We start from the raw sequence: 18,191 nt of genomic DNA on the forward strand, positions 1-18,191 counted from the left end.
GTTTAACTTTCTGGCACCAGTTGATTTAAAAAAAAAAATAATAATAATTTTCCACTGGAGTACCCCTTTAAGTCCACTATTTTAGAAGAAGACCTGAGAAAACCTATACTAAATCGCTAAGTGACTTGCCCCATTATTGAGCATTCAACTCTCCCCATTAGACCAGGGAGGTGAAAGTCCACAGAAGGGTGAGATAGGAGTTAGGGCTCCTTTAATGTATTGTGTACATAGAAATAAGACTCTAAATTGGGGCTTTATGCTACTCTGCACATCAATGCAGCCACTATGAATAAGTGCTGCCACCGGCGGGGAAGACTCAGCCTCCGCCCCTGTCTGCACCAGTGAGGCATCCGCATACACCCCAAGGGGCAGAAGGGTTGGCATCAATAGAAAGGCTGGGTCTGCTGTCTATGTAAGGATTAACCTGATCATAGACTTATGGATCATTGGCCTAATGCAATCATTTCGGTCTTTGCCCCCATTAGACCATACACGGTTAGGACAGCCATACAGAAAGAATATAGCCAGCTTACCATCTGACCTCCATTCTTGGATAGTGTTGAGCGTGAATATTCTCAATTTCAATATTTATCGTGAATTTCGCATATTCGCGAATATGGCGAATATAGCGCCATATATTCGCAATTATGAATATTCGTCTTATTTTCCCCCACAGAACACATCCCAGTGATCTCTTCCCTCCCTGCTTCCAGCTTGTGTTCTAAAGAAGGTTCTATACTATTTACTGTATTAGACTGGAGAGCGAATATTCACGAATATCGTCACTAAAATTAGATAGGTAGATAGATATGACGATATTCGCGAATATGACACGACAATATTCAAAATGAAAATGTCACAGACCCATAATCACTTCTGTATAGACCAAGAATATTAGGAGATAGATAGATGGATAGATAGATGGACAGATAGATAATATAGATGGATGGATGGATGGATAGATGGATAGATGGATGGATAGATGATGGATAGATAGATAATATAGATGGATGGATGGATGGATGGATAGATGGATAGATGGATGGATAGATGATGGATAGATGATAGATAGATAGGGTATGTTCACACTGAGGAATTGGAGAGGAATTTCCACGAATAATTCTGTTGCTTTTTCCTCTCCAATCATTCAGCAGTGAAATCCCCCATAGAGCTGTGCAGAATTTCTGCCCCTCAGTTCACACTGAGGAATTTCCTCAAGCAGAATTCTGATGAGGAAGTCTGTTCCGCTTGAAGAAAGAACATGTTCTTTCTTTCAGGCGGAATCAGTGTCTTACTCCCATAGAGATCAATGTTAATTTTTTTTGTCAGTCAGAATCATTTGGCGCGGAAATGGCGCGGGATTTGGGCAGAATTGGCGCAGAATTGGGGCGGAATTTCCGCATGAAAAAAAAGAGGATAATATATATATATATTATACTCTTCTCCTCCTCCGCTTGAAATTTTCATTTGCGCGTGTGGAATTCCGCTCGAATTCCGCGCCAATTCCGCTCCAATTCCGAGCAAAATTCCTCGCTAAATCTCTGTGAGTTCTTGTGGAAAAGTAACAATATTTTGAGGCAGAAAATTTCTGCTTGATTTCCGCCCCAATTCCTCAGTGTGAACATACCCATAGATGGATAGATAGATGGATAGATGGATGGATGGATAGATAGATAGATGGATGATGGATAGATAGATGGATAGATAGATGGATAGATGGATAATGGATAGATGGATGGATAGATAGATGGATGGATAGATGATGGATAGATAGATAGATGGATAGATAGATAGATGATGGATAGATAGATGGATAGATGGATAAATAGATGGATAGATGGATAATGGATAGATGGGTGGATAGATGGATGGATATATGATGGATAGATGGATGGATAGATAGATAGATAGATATGAGATAGATAGATGGATAGATGGATGGATAGATAGATAGATGGATAGAGAGATGGATAGATAGATAGATAGATAGATGGATAGATAATATTGATAGATAGAAAATATAGATTGATTGGTAGATAGTTATCCTCATGCACATATGCATTTTGCGAATATATGGGCGAATATTAGTCCTATGTTCACGAAATTCGCATATTCAATATATTAGCAGTTATTTTCGCTTTGCATAAATGCGCATGCGCGTATGTGCATGCGCATCTACGCATAGCGAAAATAAACGCAAATATATTGAATATGCAAATTTTGCAACTATAGGACGAATATTCGGCCATATATTCGCAACATATCGCGAATTCGAATATGGCATGTGCCGCTCATCACTATTTTTGGACGTCCTCTTCAACTAAGTGTTCCGTGATGCCAACCTGGCCTGGAACACGTGATATCCTAAGATTACGCTGGACTGTGAAATTGGACCAGGACAGCCATATTGGAAGTCACCTAGCATTACAATACCAAATCACTTTAGATAGCTGATGGCTGAACACTTGTTCCCCTGATAGCGATCCCTCTTGACAACCCCTTTACCTCATAGAGCTGAGTGGGTGAAGGTACGAAGACGCTTCAAGACACCTCATCATTTTGATGTACTCTAAAGGCGTTCCATAGAGTGTCTCTTTCTCAATGACCTGTCCTGTAATGCAGTATGCAGACAACCCACTGTGTAATGCTTCATTTCCCCTGTGGTGGCGCTGCAGAGAAATTAAACACTTGTTGTTTCTCCACTGGTGGGAATTGATTACTGGGGGGGGGGGCACTTTTGACTTCCCTATTGTCAAGTACTCAAAGCCCCTGTCACGATTCGGCTTCCGGGTAGTGGATCCTCTGTGTCAGCGAGGGATTGGCGTGGACCGTGCTAGTGGACCGGTTCTAAGAGGCTACTGGTGTTCACCAGAGCCCGCCGCAAAGCGGGATGGTCTTGCTGCGGCAGTAGCAACCAGGTCGTATCCACTAGCAACGGCTCAACCTCGCTGACTGCTGAGAAGGCGTGGGACAGAAGGACTAGGCAGAGGCAAGGTCAGACGTAGCAGAAGGTCGGGGCAGGCGGCAAGGTTCGTACTCAAGATGGATAGCAGAAGTTCAGGTAACACAGGCTTTGGACACACTAAACGCTTTCACTGGCACAAGGCAACAAGATCCGGCAAGGGAGTGCAGGGGCAGTGAGCAGATATAGTCTGGGAGCAGGTGGGAGCCAATTAAGCTAATTGGGCCAGGCACCAATCATTGGTGCACTGGCCCTTTAAGTCTCAGAGAGCTGGCGCGCGTGCGCCCTAGAGAGCGGAGACGCACGCGCCAGCACATGACAGCAGGGGACCGGGACGGGTAAGTGACCTGGGATGCGATTCGCGAGCGGGCGCGTCCCGCTGTGCGAATCGCATCCCCGACGGCCATGACAGTGCAGCGCTCCCGGTCAGCGGGACTGACCGGGGCGCTGCGGGGAGAGAGACGCCATGAGCGCTCCGGGGAGGAGCGGGGACCCGGAGCGCTAGGCGTAACAGTACCCCCCCCTTAGGTCTCCCCTTTTCTTTGTCCGGTAACTGCCTCCCCTGGGATGAGGACACCGGGAAAGAATGGAGGGTTTCCTCAACGGCAGGCAGTACAGCAGGAGTGGGAATGGGGAGGGAGGGCAGAGGGCGAAGCCTGGCACGGGGCAGTGTGACACCAGGACGGGGGCCATGAGGAGGCACTGAGGTTTGCCTGACGGGACTGGGAGGGGGGGAGAGGCACTTCCTATGGCAGGCAGAGTCCCAGTTCTTGATCTCCCCGGTGGTCCAATCAAGGGTGGGAGAATGAAGCCGGAGCCATGGCAGACCGAGGAGGACCTCAGAGGTACAGTTGGGAAGGATGAATAACTCAATCCTTTCGTGGTGGGGTCCAATACACATCAGGAGGGGTTCTGTGCGGTAACGCACGGTGCAATCCAATCTGACTCCGTTGACCGCGGAAATGTAGAGCGGCTTGACGAGACGGGTCACCGGGATGCGGAATTTATTCACAAACGACTCCAAAATAAAATTCCCAGAGGCACCAGAGTCCAAGCAGGCCATGGCTGAGAGGGAGGAGTTGGCTGAAGGAGAAATCCGCACGGGCACCGTGAGACGTGGAGAAGCAGACTTAGAGCCAAGAGATGCCACACCCACGTGAGCTGGGTGCGTGCGTGCGTTTCCCAGACGTGGAGGACGGATAGGGCAATCCACCAAGAAATGCTCGGTACTGGCACAGTACAGACAGAGATTTTCTTCTCTACGGCGATTCCTCTCTTCCTGGGTCAGGCGAGACCGATCCACTTGCATGGCCTCCTCGGCGGGAGGCCCAGGCGTAGACTGCAAAGGATGCTGTGGGAGAGGTGCCCAGAGATCTAAGTCTTTTTCCTGGCGGAGCTCTTGGTGTCGCTCAGAAAAACGCATGTCAATGCGGGTAGCCAAATGGATGAGTTCTTGGAGGTTGGCAGGAATCTCTCGTGCGGCCAGCACATCCTTGATGCGACTGGATAGGCCTTTTTTAAAGATCGCGCAGAGAGCCTCGTTATTCCATGATAACTCGGAAGCAAGAGTACGAAATTGGATGGCGTACTCGCCCACTGAAGAATTACCCTGGACCAGGTTCAACAGGGCAGTCTCGGCAGAAGAAGCTCGGGCTGGCTCCTCGAAGACACTCCGGACTTCAGCGAAGAAGGACTGGACTGTGGCTGTGGCAGGATCATTGCGGTCCCAGAGCGGTGTGGCCCAAGACAAGGCCTTTCCTGAAAGAAGGCTTACTACGAACGCCACCTTAGACCGTTCTGTAGGAAACAAGTCCGACAACATCTCCATATGCAGGGAACACTGAGACAAAAATCCACGGCAGAGTTTAGAGTCCCCATCAAATTTGTCCGGCAGGGACAAGCGGAGGCTAGGAGCGGCCACTCACTGCGGAGGAGGTGCAGGAGCTGGCGGAGGAGATGGTTGCTGCTGTAGCAGAGGCAGAAGTTGCTGTAACATGGCGGTCAACTGCGACAGCTGCTGTCCTTGTTGGGCAATCTGCTGCGATTGCTGAGCGACCACCGTGGGAAGATCAGCGAGACTTGGCAGCGGCACCTCAGCGGGATCCATGGCCGGATCTACTGTCACGATTCGGCTTCCGGGTAGTGGATCCTCTGTGTCAGCGAGGGATTGGCGTGGACCGTGCTAGTGGACCGGTTCTAAGAGGCTACTGGTGTTCACCAGAGCCCGCCGCAAAGCGTGATGGTCTTGCTGCGGCAGTAGCAACCAGGTCGTATCCACTAGCAACGGCTCAACCTCGCTGACTGCTGAGAAGGCGTGGGACAGAAGGATTAGGCAGAGGCAAGGTCAGACGTAGCAGAAGGTCGGGGCAGGCGGCAAGGTTCGTAGTCAAGATGGATAGCAGAAGTTCAGGTAACACAGGCTTTGGACACACTAAACGCTTTCACTGGCACAAGGCAACAAGATCCGGCAAGGGAGTGCAGGGGCAGTGAGCAGATATAGTCTGGGAGCAGGTGGGAGCCAATTAAGCTAATTGGGCCAGGCACCAATCATTGGTGCACTGGCCCTTTAAGTCTCAGAGAGCTGGCGCGCGCGCGCCCTAGAGAGCGGAGACGCGCGCGCCAGCACATGACAGCAGGGGACCGGGACGGGTAAGTGACCTGGGATGCGATTCGCGAGCGGGCGCGTCCCGCTGTGCGAATCGCATCCCCGACGGCCATGACAGTGCAGCGCTCCCGGTCAGCGGGACTGACCGGGGCGCTGCGGGGAGAGAGACGCCGTGAGCGCTCCGGGGAGGAGCGGGGACCCGGAGCGCTAGGCGTAACAGCCCCTTTAAGCATGTGATCACAGAAACCTACAAAATTCTCCTTAAAGTGTCCATTATGATGATAGTGATTCTATATTTTGTGAATTAATGTCCTTGTGTTCTAGGAATGTATCTAACTCTGTATTGACCCTATAGTGGAAAATAGTGTTAACTATTACTAAAAAAGCTCAATGCAATGAATAATAGGCATAGAAAGAGTAATATTCTCCAGCCATTCTCTGAGCTGCAGCATCAGTACAGGGAGTCTAAAGGGCCTGGATGTAGACATATACAGATAAGTTCCTGTAACATCAGCCATGGACCTTTGATTTTGGATGTTTGTAATATGGCATCTTTTGGTCAAAAAAAAAAAAAAATATATATATATATATATATATATATACATTCACACACACACACATATATATATATATAGACTAGCTGAGTAGCCGGCGTTGCCCGGTTTTTCCTTCTTAATCCTTGTTGGGGAGGAAAATCAACAAAGGAGGAAGCTTTTGACTTCATACCCCATCCTCCTATCTTGACATCCTATCCCGCCTCCCATCTCGACCTCCTATCCCGACCTCCTATCCTGTCCTCCTATCCTGTCCTCCTATCCTGACCTCCTATCCTGTACTCCTACCCAGTCCTCCTATCCCGTCCTCCTATCCCGTCCTCCTATCTCAACCTCCTATCCCGACCTCCTATCCGGACCTCCTATCCCGTCCTCCTATCTTGACCTCCTATCCTGACCTCCTATCCTGTCCTCCTATCCCATCCTCCTATCTCGACCTCCTATCCCGACCTCCTATCCCACCCTCCTATCCCGTCCTCCTATCCCGTCCTTCTATGCTGACCTCCTATCCCGTCATCCTATCCCGTCCTCATATCCCGTCCTCCTATCCCGACCTCCTATCTCGACCTCCTATCTTGACCTCCTATTCCGTCCTCCTATCTCTATCTCCTGTCCCGACCTGTAATATGTGTACCAGGTATTGAAATATCTTCAGCCGTACGGAAGTTATGTGAGAACATACATTTCCCATTGATTTGCATGGGTCTTTAACCCCTTAAGGACTGAGCCCTTTTTCACCTTAAGGACTCAGCCATTTTTTGCAATTCTGACCACTGTCACTTTAAACATTTATAACTCTGGAATGCTTTTAGTTATCAATCTGATTCCGAGATCGTTTTTTTGGGACATATTCTACTTTAACTTAGTGGTAAAATTTTGTGGTAACTTGCATCCTTTCTTGGTGAAAAATCCCAAAATTTGATGAAAAATTTGAAAATTTTGCATTTTTCTAACTTTGAAGCTCTCTGCTTGTAAGGAAAATGGATATTCAAAATAAAAAATTTTTTATTCACATATACAATATGTCTACTTTATGTTTACATCATAAAATTGATGAGTTTTTACTTTTGGAAGACACCAGAGGGCTTCAAAGTTCCGCAGCAATTTTCCAATTTTTCACAAAATTTTGAAACTCGCTTTTTTTCAGGGACCAGTTCAGGTTTGAAGTGGATTTGAACGGTCTTCATATTAGAAATACCTCATAAAAGACCCCATTATAAAAACTGCACCCCCCAAAGTATTCAAAATGACATTCAGTCAGCGTTTTAACCCTTTAGGTGTTTCACAGGAATAGCAGCAAAGTGAAGGAGAAAATTCACAATCTTCATTTTTTACACTCGCATGTTTTTGTAGACCCAATTTTTGAATTTTTGCAAGGGGTAAAAAGGAGAAAATTTTTACTTGTATTTGAAACCCAATTTCTCTCGAGTAAGCACATACCTCATATGTCTATGTTAATTGTTCGGCGGGCGCAGTAGAGGGCTCAGAAGGGAAGGAGCGACAAATGGTTTTTGGGGGGCATGTCACATTTAGGAAGCCCCTATGGTGCCAGAACAGCAAAAAAAACACATGGCATACCATTTTGGAAACTAGACCCCTCAGGGTACATAACAAGGGGTAAAGTAAACCTTAATACCCCACAGGTGATTCACAACTTTTGCATACGTAAAAAAAAAAAAAAAAAATCCCTAAAATGCTTGGTTTCCCAAAAGTTTTACATTTTTAAAAAGGGTAATAGCAGAAAATACCCCCCAAAATTTGAAGCCCAATTTCTCCCAATTCAGAAAACACCCCATATGGGGGTGAAAAGTGCTCTGCTGGCGCACTACAGGTCTCAGAAGAGAAGGAGTCACATTTGGCTTTTTTGAAGGAAATTTTGCTCTGGGGGCATGCCGCATTTAGGAAGCCCCTATGGTGCCAGGACAGCAAAAAAAAACACATGGCATACCATTTTGGAAACTAGACCCCTTGGGGAACGTAACAAGGGGTAAAGTGAACCTTAATACCCCACAGGGGTTTCACAACTTTTGCATATGTAAAAAAAAAAAAATTTACCTAAAATGCTTGGTTTCCCAAAAAAATTTACATTTTTACAAAGGGTTAAAGCAGAAAATACCCCCCAAAATTTGAAGCCCAATTTCTCCCGATTCAGAAAACGCCCCATATGGGGGTGAAAAGTGCTCTGCTGGCGCACTACAGGTCTCAGAAGAGAAGGAGTCACATTTGGCTTTTTGAAAGCAAATTTTGCTCTGGGGGCATGCCGCATTTAGGAAGCCCCTATGGTGCCAGGACAGCAAAAAAAAAACACATGGCATACTATTTTGGAAACTAGACCCCTCGGGGAACGTAACAAAGGGTTAAGTGAACTTTAATACCCCACAGGTGTTTCACGACTTTTGCATATGTAAAAAAAATAATTATTTTTTTACCTAAAATGCCTCTTTTCCCAAAAATTTTACATTTTAAAAAATGGTAAAAGCAGAAAATACCCCCCAAAATTTGTAACACAATTTCTCCCGAGTACGGCGATACCCCATATGTGACCCTAAACTGTTGCCTTGAAATACGACAGGGCTCCAAAGTGAGAGCGCCATGCGCATTTGAGGCCTAAATTAGGGACTTACATAGGGGTGGATATAGGGGTATTCTACGCCAGTGATTCCCAAACAGGGTGCCTCCAGCTGTTTTAAAACTCCCAGCATGCCTGGACAGTCAGTGGCTATCTGGCAATACTGGGAGTAGTTGTTTTGCAACAGCTGGAGGCTCCGTTTTGGAAACAGTGGCGTACCAGACGTTTTTCATTTTTATTGGGGAGGGGGGCTGTGTAGGGGTATGTGTATACGTAGTGTTTTTTACTTTTTATTTTATTTTGTGTTAGTGTAGTGTAGTGTTTTTAGGGTACAGTCACACAGGCGGGGGTTCACAGTAGTTTCACGCTGGCAGTTTGAGCCGCAGCTCAAACTTGCAGCCGGATACTTACTGTAATCCTCCGCCCATGTGAGTGTACCCTGTACGTTCACATTGGGGGGGGGAACATCCAGCTGTTGCAAAACTACAACTCCCAGCATGTACGGTCTATCAGTGCATGCTGGGAGTTGTAGTTTTGCAACCGCTGGAGGCTCCGTTTTGGAAACAGTGGCGTACCAGACGTTTTTCATTTTTATTGGGGAGGGGAGGGGGGCTGTGTAGGGGTATGTGTATACGTAGTGTTTTTTACTTTTTATTGTGTGTTAGTGTAGTGTTTTCAGGGTACAGTCGCACGGGCGGGGGGTTCACAGTAGTTTCTCGCTGGCAGTTTGAGCTGCGACAGAAAATTTGCTGCAGCTCAAACTTACAGCCGGATACTTACTGTAATCCTCCGCCCATGTGAGTGTACCCTGTACGTTCACATTGGGGGGGGGGGGGGGGAAACATCCAGCTGTTGCAAAACTACAACTCCCAGCATGTACGGTCTATCAGTGCATGCTGGGAGTTGTAGTTTTGCAACAGCTGGAGGCACACTGGTTGTGAAACACAGAGTTTGGTAACAAACTCAGTGTTTTGCAACCAGTGTTCCTTTAGCTGTTGCAAAAGCTACAACCCCCAGCATGTACGGACAGCGGAAGGGCATGCTGGGTCTTGTAGTTATGCAACAGCTGGAGGCATACTACTTTGGCTGGGGATGCTGGGGACTGTAGTTATGCAACAGCTGGAGACACACTGGTTTGCTACATAACTCAGTGTGCCTTCAGCTGTTGCAAAACTACAACTCCCAGCAGTCACCGACAGCCAACGGGCATGCTGGGAGTTGTAGTTATGCAACCAGCAGATGCACTACTACAACTCCCAGCATGCACTTTAGCTGTTGGTGCAAGCTGGGAGTTGTAGTTACACAACAGCTGAAGGTACACTTTTCCATAGAAAAAATGTGCCTCCAGCTGTTGCAAAACTACAAGTCCCAGCATGCCCATAAGGGCATGCTGGGAGTTGTGGTGGTCTGCCTCCTGCTGTTGCATAACTACAGCTCCCAGCATGCCCTTTTTGCATGCTGGGAGCTGTTGCTAAGCAACAGCAGGAGGCTGTCACTCACCTCCAACGATCCTCGCCGCACAGGTCAGTCCCTCGTCGTCTCCGCCGCGGCCGTCGCTCCTGGGGCCCCGATCCCAACATTGACGCCGGGGATCGGGGTCCCCAGCACCTGGGGTGCACGTCCCGCACCCGCTCACGTCCTCCGGAAGAGGGGCGGAGCGGGTTGCGGGAGTGACACCCGCAGCAGGCGCCCTGATTGGTCGGCCGGTAATCCGGCCGACGAATCAGGGCGATCGTGAGGTGGCACCAGTGCCACCTCACCCCTGCTGGCTCTGGCTGTTCGGGGCCGTCGGAGACCCGGATTGACCCGGAATTGACCCGAAATTTGCCGCAGATCGCTGGACTGAATTGTCCAGCGATCTGTGGCCATCGCCGACATGGGGGGGCATAATGACCCCCCTGGGCGATATGCCCCGATGCCTGCTGAACGATTTCAGCAGGCATCGGGCACCGGCTCCCCTCCGGCTAGCGGCGGGGGGCCGGGATTTGACAGGACGTACTCAAATGTCCTGAGTCCTTAAGGGGTTAAACAAAAAATTTGACCCTCACAAATAGGGGTTGTTAAGAGTTAAATTAACTATCCTGTATTTTAAGTGGACATATAAGTAACATGTGACCAAGTATTACTGAAATATCTCCAGCCATTTGGAAGTTATGCAGTATTTCCCATAGACTTGTATGGGACTTTAAACAAAAACCCCACCCCTGGCAAATGGGGGTGAGTAAGGGTTAAATCACCTATCCTATGTTTGTTGTTGACATATAAGTAACATGTGTGCCAAGTTTCATGTTAATATCTTCAGCCGTTTGGACGTGATGCTGAAATATACACACATACATACATACATACACACACACATATATACATACACACACGCACATTGAGTTTTATTTATAGATAAATCATACTGATTATAATCAGGGTTGTCTGAAATGTGGTAATTGAAGGGGTACTCCGGTGGAAAACATTTGTTTTTTTAAATCAACTGGTGCCAGAAAGTTAAACAGATTTGTAAATGACTTCTATTAAAAAAATCTTTACCCTTCCAGTACTTTTTAGCAGCTGTATGCTACAGAGGAAATTCTATTCTTTTTTAATTTCTTTTTTGTCTTGTCCACACTGCTCTCTGCTGACACCTCTGTCCGTGTCAGGAACTGTCCAGAGCAGCATAGGTTTGCAATGGGGATTTTCTCCTTCTCTGGACAGTTCCTGACACGGGCATCAGGTGTCAGTAGAGAGCACTGTGGACAAGACAAAAAAACAATTTAAAAAAGAAAAGAATTTCCTCTGTAGCATACAGCTGCTAAAAAGTACTGGAAGGGTAAATATTTTTTTAAATATCATTTACAAATCTGTTTAACTTTCTGGCACCAGTTGATTTAAAATATATTGTTTTCTACCACAGTACCCCTTTGAACTGTCTTTACACATTAGATGATTAGATAAATGTTTCCAAGGTATGGCCAACCATCCTTATGTGTATGGAGGCCTTCTGACTTCCCTCGTAGTTGCAGATAGTGGAGGAGATAAGGAATGGTCAGTTGGTCGTTACCATCGAAGATGTCTAACATGTACACTCGGCTGAGCTGAGCATGCACGTGTACGGTGGGATCAGAAGACATAGCTGTTGTCAAAAGCCCACTTAGCCATAAGCCGTCTGATAGTGTGTGGCCAGTTTCTCATATGTGTAACATGTGTGGGTACTCTAAACATTTATTTATTTTAGGAATACAGACAGGACTTCTAATGCGTCAACTTGTTTTAGGTGGGTAACGCTCTTAGTCATGGGCATGACTCCTAACACTGACGCATTTCAGGAGTCAAGGCAATGACTTAGGGCAACACTAACCCAAAACAAGTTAGCGTTATGTGTGTGTGTGAACTTCTATCTGTATTCCTAAAATAAAGAACCAAAGTTTTACCTGCATCAGGGAGATGCTTTCTTCTTGTGTGGATACAGCAAAGAAAGCCCCCGGAAAGTACAGAATGGGAGAGGAGGGGGCACATGACAGGGGGTGTAGGTAGCGGACTTAGGATATTGGTAAGGTGAGCTAGGCTGGGGGGGATGAGGGGTTAAGGTGGGTGGAGCTAGGCAGGCAAGGGACTAGGGGTTGCAGGAACAGGAAGGGGAGGAGTCATTCCAGGGAGAGAAGCCGTGTCCCGCCCGCCCGCCCCTTTTGAGCTGGTACCGATGGTTGGGAGGGTTTTGGTTTTTCGTACGGAGACTGGGTTTTTGTTCTGTTACGGCGGTGTGAGCTGGAAGGGGATTTGGAGGTATGCTGGAAGGATGGTGGAGGCCCTGGTCCTAATGGCCGGGGGGAGCTGGGTTGGGAGCCAGCTAATCATGGGGGTCCCTAGCGGAACGGACAGAGTGGGTCTCCGAAGGTGGTGCCCTTGGGTCAGGTGATGGTCGACCAAGGGCAAAGTAGGAGACAGTGCTTGGACGAGAAGCTGCCTTCAGGTCCCCTTCCAGAATGGGGAGGGTTAAATATTTTTGGTTGGGAGGTTATGTTAACCCTGGATCAGGTGTTGGAAATTCTATTTATTTGTTGTTTATTTGTTATTTAAGTTGTTGTTGTGTATTAACCCCTTAAGGACGCAGGACGTAAATGTACGTCCTGGTGAGGTGGTACTTAACGCACCAGGACGTACATTTACGTCCTAAGCATAACCGCGGGCATCGGAGCGATGCCCGTGTCATGCGCGGCTGATCCCGGCTGCTGATCGCAGCCAGGGACCCGCCGGCAATGGCCGACGCCCGCGATCTCGCGGGCGTCTGCCATTAACCCCTCAGGTGCCGGGATCAATACAGATCCCGGCATCTGCGGCAGTTCGCGATTAAAATGAACGATCAGATCGCCCGCAGCGCTGCTGCGGGGATCCGATCATTCATAACGCCGCACGGAGGTCCCCTCTCCTTCCTCCGTGCGGCTCCCGGCGTCTCCTGCTCTGGTCTGAGATCGAGCAGACCAGAGCAGAAGATAGCCGAAAACACTGATCCGTTCTATGTCCTATACATAGAACAGATCAGTATTAGCAATCATGGTATTGCTATGAATAGTCCCCTATGGGGACTATTCAAGTGTAAAAAAAAATGTAAAAAAATGTAAAAGTAAAAGTAAAAAAAAAGTGAAAAATCCCCTCCCCCAATAAAAAAGTAAAACGTCCGTTTTTTCCTATTTTACCCCCAAAAAGCGTAAAAAACATTTTTTATAGACATATTTGGTATCGCCGCGTGCGTAAATGTCCGAACTATTAAAATAAAATGTTAATGATCCCGTACGGTGAACGGCGTGAACGAAAAAAAATTTAAAAAGTACAAAATTCCTACTTTTTTAATACATTTTATTAAAAAAAAAAAATATAAAAAATGTATTAAAAGTTTTTTATATGCAAATGTGGTATCAAAAAAAAGTAAAGATCATGGCGCAAAAAATGAGCCCCCATACCGCCGCTTATACGGAAAAATAAAAAAGTTATAGGTCATCAAAATAAAGGGATTATAAACGTACTAATTTGGTTAAAAAGTTTGTGATTTTTTTTAAGTGCAACAATAATATAAAAGTACGTAATAATGGGTATTATTTTAATTGTATTGACCCTCAGAATAAAGAACACATGTCATTTTTACCAGAAATTGTACGGCGTGAAAACAAAACCTTCCAAAATTAGCAAAATTGCGTTTTTCGTTTTAATTTCCCCACAAAAATAGTGTTTTTTGGTTGCGCCATACATTTTATGATATAATGAGTGATGTCATTACAAAGGACAACTGGTCGCGCAAAAAACAAGCCCTCATACTAGTCTGTGGATGAAAATATAAAAGAGTTATGATTTTTAGAAGGCGAGGAGGAAAAAATGAAAACGTAAAAATTAAATTGTCTGAGTCCTTAAGGCCAAAATGGGCTGAGTCCTTAAGGGGTTAAAGAGTAAAATGGTATATAATTGTTATTTTGTTAATAAAACGGTTGGTCCGCTGTGGCCTTTGCCCCATACGACGAGTCTGTGGTTATATATGGGGATAGTGGTAAGTAAAAGGGGGTAGTCAAGGTGCAAGAGTAGCGTAACTCTACTCTCCCCTAGTCAAGGGTCCACTGCTGTGTGAATAACCAATTGTGATCTCTACTCACTATTTCTGTAGGCACATTAGGTCTGGCACCCCATTGGCAGCGGTGCCCCCTGTTGTCAGTGTGTGTCCATGCTATGGGGATCTAAGTGCAATTCAGAAGAACCATGTGTGGTCCATGGGGGGTATTTATACATTTTGCCTGTTGACAGTTTCTTTTTAGCCTTTTTTTTTTTTCACTTTGGTTTTTGTGGACGTGCACCAAATTTATCATTTGGTGCACATTGTTAGTAATTTTAGCTCAAATGTTGAAATCAGCCTTTTGCCCTGTAGAGCGTATTTTACCCTGTAGAGCAGCCATTTCGGAGTCCCTCCTGCAGTATATCAGCAAGTGACGTGAGTTATTTTCTTTTGTGGGGTTTATAGCCACCATGTGACATGGATTTTATTATTATAATTTTTTTGGTTACTTTTAGTACTTACCTTTCCTGAACCTGTGTGGCCATGTCCAAAGTTGGCTCATCGGAGGGTGAAAGTCCCTCTGAGACAACTATGTCGCAGGATAGTATTGCGCAGCCCCGGAGGTGTCGCTGCTTTCACAAATTTTTTTTTTTTTTTGTATTTTGACGCCTTTACATTTTCTGACATTGCTATGTGTGTTTTCCATGTACAAAATTTCTTGGCGGTGAATTGCGCCGAAAAAAAACCTAAAGACGCAAAATTGCACCAAAGATCTATTGGCGCAAATGATGAATTACTGACCAAAGTAAAAAATCACACACAGGACCGTGTGATTATGAGAAAGTTTAAAAAATGGACAGTGGAGAAAATGCGCCAAACTTTGGCACAAAAAAACAATGCGCTAAAGAATTGCGCCAAAGTTACGGAAAAAAAGTCACATAAATCCGTGTCCGGCCATGCTGGGAGTTGTAGTTTTGCATCAGCTGGAGGTCCACAGTTTAGAGACTGCTGGTGTAGACTTTACAATAAATATCTGATAAGGAGGGAACAAGCCAAGTATAAGTCTATGATCACACGGCGTAATTTCCGTGCAAAAATTCTTCTTGAAAATTCTGCTAAATTCCCTGTACACTAACTTCAATGGGGATTCCACTTTCCGATTAACACAGTGAAATTTCTCTGGCTGACATTCCGCCATGGAATTGTCACATTCCGGATTCCGCTAAATTAAGGACTTTTTTTTATTTTTATTGTGTGGCATTCCATTCAGAGCCCCATTAAAGTTATGGGGACTCTGTGTTTATAAACACAGAAAATCCACAAAAATCTGCTGAAATTCCGCTGTGTGAACATAGCCTAAGAAGGGAGCTGGTTCCTATGAAAAACCCTTTATTGATGCATTTATTAAAGGGGTATTCCAGGCCAAAACTTTTCTTTTATATATCAACTGGCTCCGGAAAGTTAAACAGATTTGTAAATTACTTCTATTAAAAAATCTTAATCCTTCCAATAGTTATCAGCTTCTGAAGTTGAGTTGTTGTTTTCTGTTTAACTGCTCTCTGATGACTCACGTCCTGATGACTCAGCTCCTATGGGGATGTTCTCCCATCATGCACAGCTCCCGGGACGTGACATCATCATTGAGCAGTTAGACAGAAAACTTCAGAAGCTAATAACTATTGAAAGGATTAAGATTTTTTAATAGAAGTAATTTACAAATCTGTTTAACTTTCCGTAGCCAGTTGATATATATAAAAAAAAGGTTTTGCCTGGAATACCCCTTTAAGTCCAATAAGATTTTTCACGCTCCTCTCTTTCGCACGTCGTTCAGGTGGATCTCTTTCTTTTGTAAATATTCGATTGTTCTACATTTTGTAAACCTAAATAAACAAAGGAAGTAAAAAATGCAAATACAAGGGCCCATTGCAAACGGACTTCGCCCATCCTGATTGAAACAAAGGTTCACAAGAAGTAACAGTCCATTCCTGGCATTAGTTTTGCCTGGGCAATTTTAATTTCTCTTAGTGAATTTGGCTCATGTTACTTTTCCTCTATTGCTTTGAATTTAAAGCAAGCATTTTTTTTGCATTTTTTTTAAATTTGTTAATTATGCATACACATCCCCCTCCCCAACAAATCAATTAGGCACACCTATGCACAAATTCCCCTTTTAGGGTATGTTCACACAGAGGAATGTACGTGCAGAATTCTGTCTCAATATTCTCCACGGACATTCCGCTGCAGCAGAATCCCATTGTTGTCAATAAGATTCTGCTGCACTCTTCACAGGAAATCCCAATTCCGGCGTCCACAAAAAGAAAAGACTTGTCTATTTTATTTTTTGCTGATTTTGCCCGGAAATGCATTGACGTCTATGAGACGGTGCATTCCTGAGCGGTTCTAGTGCAGCCAGATTATTCTAACTTACAGAATGTCCACGTGTTTTACGGGCAGACATTCAGCACATTTTAAGCAGTGTAAACGTGGCCTTATGTTTTCACACCACCAAAAAAATGTCCTGTTATTTTACACTCCTTAGATGCATTTAAAAAAATGAAAAAAAAAAATGTGGGTTTTAATTAAAGATGAGCAAATTTTTTTGCAAAAATTTGATTCGGCCGATTTGCTGACTTTTCCCCCAAAAATTGTTTGGTCCGAATTTATTTGCGGCAAAACAGTACTAAAAACAGCTATTTCTGGCCTACAGAGAGCTTCAATAGGGGTATAGAACACTTTGCTGTGTTCTAAGATGCATATGGAGTATGCTGGGGTAGTGAAATAATACTGTTATTCAGAATTATTCAGAATAACATGCAGATTACCGGCATCGCTTTTAGAATCACTGCCGTGGAGAGCGGCACAATGACAGAGCGTGGAGGTGGCATCAGTATGAGGACACCATATAGTGATGAATGTCACAGCGTGGAGGTGACGGCATCATGAAGAGACCATATAGTGGCTGAATGACACAGCGTGGAAGTGGCGGCAGCATGAGGAGAATGTATAGTGGCTGAATGACACAGCCTGGAGTTGGCGGCAGCATGAGGAGACAATATAGTGGCTGAATGCCCCAGCGTAGAGGTGGCAGCAGCATGAGGAGACATATAGTGGAACTTCCGCAAGATTGAAGAGGTTGAACTCCGCTTCTTATATCGGTCTCCAGCAAAATGGCCACCGGACAGAACTTCTTCATCAGCAGGGCCCGGGACCCAAAGTGACTCAGCGGTGCGTCCTCTTCTTCAGCCCCCCTGGCAACAAGGGGCGAACCTTTCAAGTTCCACTTGGGACTAGGAACTACGACTTGGCTTCCACGCTCGGGGGCAGGACGCTAGCCATGGCAGGATCCATTCACGCTCTTTTCTTCCAACAGATTAACCCTTTCAGGTATGGTGGCAGACATCTTGGGACATAACATTACTTCAGTGACAGTCTTTTCTTCACCTCCCCCTCTATTTTACAAGCGCCACGAGTAAAACACTTTTCATAAACAAAGTCCCGTACACTTTCTGATGCATCGGCATGCAATTTTCTTGTTGACAATATTGGACACAGTTCAGACTGGGGGGGAGGACTTGTGGAAGAAGGCACACAACCGTATCCTGTTTGTGACGCCAAAAGTTGTGATAATGGCGGGGTGTGTGGTGCAGGGCAGATTTTGTTGCCCTAGGGGCAGATCGTTTTAACCCCTTGTGTTCATGAAGCCAGGGCATGGTTTAGGCTTAACCACCCAAAGGTATACCGCTGGATCCTGGGCTAGGCACAGGGGCAATGATGACACCAACGCCAAGTTACAGACAATGGTAGCTTTACTGAGGGTAGACAGAAGGTACAGTCTATGCAGTACAGCTAGGGCCCAAGGAGGTGACCAGTGACACAGAGACCTCACAGGTTTGCTGGGACTTGTAGTAGACAGGAGAATTTAGTGCAGGCCACACTGGATAGACAGAAGACTTGACTTGACTGACAGGACTGTA

The 18,191-nt window shown here is 45.6% G+C and overlaps 1 protein-coding gene across 1 annotated transcript in view; it reads right to left on the reverse strand.

Moving 5' to 3' along the window:
• Positions 1–18,191, reverse strand: part of LOC130300493 (forkhead box protein I1c-like) — a 40,551-nt gene that overhangs the window by 12,412 nt on the left and 9,948 nt on the right. The gene's annotated exons all lie outside the window — the stretch shown is intronic.

Source organism: Hyla sarda, chromosome 1 (genome assembly GCF_029499605.1).
Source record: "Hyla sarda isolate aHylSar1 chromosome 1, aHylSar1.hap1, whole genome shotgun sequence".
Classification (NCBI taxonomy): domain Eukaryota; kingdom Metazoa; phylum Chordata; class Amphibia; order Anura; family Hylidae; genus Hyla; species Hyla sarda.